The following is a 3,464-nucleotide window of genomic DNA, read 5'->3' on the forward strand; positions in this document are numbered from 1 at the left end:
ATCCACTGTGACCTCCACGTCTCTTCCAACGGGCATTAAAACCGTCAATTTAAACCACTCTGAACTCTACAGCTCTTGCAAGGAGCATTGGTGTTGTCTTTTTATGCCACTAAGACTTCAACCTCTCTTCTAAGGGGCATTGATATTGTTTTTTCAATCCACTGAGACCTCCACCACTCTTCCAAGGGACATTAAAACAGTCTTGTTAAGCTACTGTGACCTCCACGTCTCTTCCAAGGGGCATTAAAACCGTCTTGTTAAACCACTTTGAACTCCACAGCTCTTCCGAGGGGCATTGATATTGTCTTTTTATTCCACTCTAACCTCCACCACTCTTCCAAAGGGCATTGACATTGTCTTTTTATTCCACTGCGACCTCCACCACTCTACAAAACGGCATTAAGACCATCTTGTTAAGCTACAGTGACCTCCACAACTCTTCCACGGGGCATTGATATTGTCTGTTATTCCACTGTAACCTCCACCACTCTTCCAAGGGGCATTGATATTGTGTTTAAATTCCACTGCGACCTCCACCACTCTTACAAAGGGCATTGATATTGTCTTTTTAATCCACTGCGACCTCCACCACTCTTTCAAGGGCATTAAAACAGTCTTGTTAAGCTACTGTGACCTCCATGTCTCTTCCAAGGGGCATTAAAACCGTCTGGTTAAACCACTCTGAACTATTGAGCTCTTCCAAGGGGCATTGATATTGTCTTTTTTTTCCATTGTAACCTTCAAAACTCTTCCAAGGGGCATTGATTTTGTCTTTTTATTCCACTGCGACCTTAACCACTCTTCCAATGGGCATTGATATTGTCTTTTTAATCCACTGCGACCTCCACCACTCTTCCAAGGGGCATTAAAACCGTCTTGTTAAGCTACTGTCACGTCCATGTCTATTCGACGGGGCATTGATATTGTCTTTTTATTCCACTCTAACCCCCACCACTCATCCAAGGGGCATTGATATTGTCTTTTTAATCCACTGCGACCTCCACCACTCTTCCAAGGGGCATTAAAACAGTCTTGTTAAGCTACTGTGACCTCCATGTCTCTTCCAAGGGGCATTAAAACCGTCTGGTTAAACCACTCTGAACTCCACAGCTCTTCCGAGGGGCATCGATATTGTCTTTTCATTCCATTGCGACTACCATCTCTCTCCCAAGGGACATTAAAACCGTCTTGTTAAGCTGCTGTAACCTCCATGTCTATTCCACGGGGCATTGATATTGTCTTTTTATTCCAATGCGACCGTCAACACTCTTCTAAGGGGCAGTGATATTGTCTTTTTAAACCACTGCGACCTTCACCACTCTTCCAAGGGGCATTAAATCAATCTTGAAAAGCTACTGTAACCTCTACGTCTCTTACAAGGGGCAATAAAACCATCTGGTTAAACCATTCTGTACTGCACAGTTCTTCCAAGGTGCATTGATATTGTCTTTTTATTCGACTGTAACCTCCACCACTCTTCCAAGGGGCATTGATATTGACTTTTTATTCCACTGCGACCTACACCACTCTTCCAAGTGGCATTGATATTGTCTTTTTAATCAACTGCGACCTCCACCTCTCTTCCAATGGGCATTAAATCGTCTTGTTAAGCTACTGTGACCTCCACGTCCCTTCCATTGGGCATTAATATTGTCCTTTTAATCCACTGCGACCACGACCACTCTACCAAGGGGCATTGATATTGTCTTTTTAATCCACTGTGACCTCCACGTCTCTTCCAACGGGCATTAAAACCGTCAATTTAAACCACTCTGAACTCTACAGCTCTTGCAAGGAGCATTGGTGTTGTCTTTTTATTCCACTGCGACCTCCACCACTCTTCCAAGTGGCATTAAGACCATCTTGTTAAGCTGCAGTGACCTCCACAACTCTTCCACGGGGCATTGATATTGTCTTTTATTCCACTGTAACCTCCACCACTCTTCCAAGGGGCATTGATATTGTTTTTAAATTCCACTGCGACCTTCACCACTCTTACAAAGGGCATTGATATTGTCTTTTTAATCCACTACGACCTCCACCACTCTTCCAAGGGCATTAAAACAGTCTTGATAAGCTACTGTGACCTCCAAGTCTCTTCCAAGGGGCATTAAAACCGTCTGCTTAAACGACTCTGAACTCCTCAGCTCTTCTAAGGGGCATTGATATTGTCTTTTTTTTTCCACTGTAACCTCCAAAACTCTTCCAATGGGCATTGATTTTGTCTTTTTATTCCACTGCAGCCTTAACCACTCTTCCAATGGGCATTGATATTGTCTTTTTAATCCACTGCGACCTCCACCACTCTTCCAAGGGGCATTGATATTGTCTTTTTATTCCACTGCGACCTCCACCATTCTTCCTCGGGGCATTGATATTGTCTTTTCATTCCATTGCGACTACCACCTCTCTCCCAAGGGACATTAAAACCGTCTTGTTAAGCTGCTGTAACCTCCATGTCTATTCCACGGGGCATTGATATTGTCTTTTTATTCCAATGTGACCGTCACCACTCTTCTAAGGGGCAGGGATATTGTCTTTTTAAACCACTGCGACCTTCACCACTCTTCCAAGGGGCATTAAATCAGTCTTGATAAGCTACTGTGACCTCTATATCTCTTACAAGAGGCAATTAATCCGTCTGGTTAAACCATTCTGTACTCCACAGTTCTTCCAAGGAGCATTGATATTGTCTTTTAATTCGACTGTAACCTCCACCACTCCTCCAAGTGGCATTGATATTGACTTTTTATTCCACTGCGACCTACACCACTCTTCCAAGTGGCATTGATATTGTCTGTTAAATCAACTGCGACCTCCACCTCTCTTCTAAGGGGCATTTTATACCATCTTGTTAAGCTACTGAGACCTCCACGTCCCTTCCATTAGGCATTGATATTGTTTTTTTATTCCACTGCGACCTCCACCACTCTTCCAAGGGGAATTGATATTGTCCTTTTAATCCACTGCGACCACGACCACTCTTCCAAGGGGCATTGATATTGTCTTTTTAATCCACTGTGACCTCCACGTCTCTTCCAAGGGGCATTAAAACCGTCAATTTAAACCACTCTGAACTCTACAGCTCTTCCAAGGAGCATTGGTGTTGTCTTTTTATTCCACTGCGACCTTCACCACTCTTCCAAGCGGCATTAAGACCATCTTGTTAAGCTGCAGTGACCTCCAAAACTCTTCCACGGGGCATTGATATTGTCTTTTATTCCATTGTAACCTCCACCACTCTTCCAAGGGGCATTAATATTGTTTTTCAATTCCACTGCGACCTCCACCACTCTTACAAAAGACATTGATATTGTCTTTTTAATCCACTGCTACCTCCACCACTCTTCCAAGGGCATTAAAACAGTCTTGTTAAGCTACTGTGACCTCCACGTCTCTTCCAAGGGGCATTAAAACCGTCAGGCTAAACCACTCTGAACTCCTCAGCTCTTCCAAGGGGCATT

The sequence above is a fragment of the Phyllobates terribilis genome, unplaced genomic scaffold (assembly GCF_046119375.1).
Source record: "Phyllobates terribilis strain yellow unplaced genomic scaffold, ASM4611937v1 Scaffold_15__1_contigs__length_34870131, whole genome shotgun sequence".
Taxonomy (NCBI): Eukaryota; Metazoa; Chordata; class Amphibia; order Anura; family Dendrobatidae; genus Phyllobates; species Phyllobates terribilis.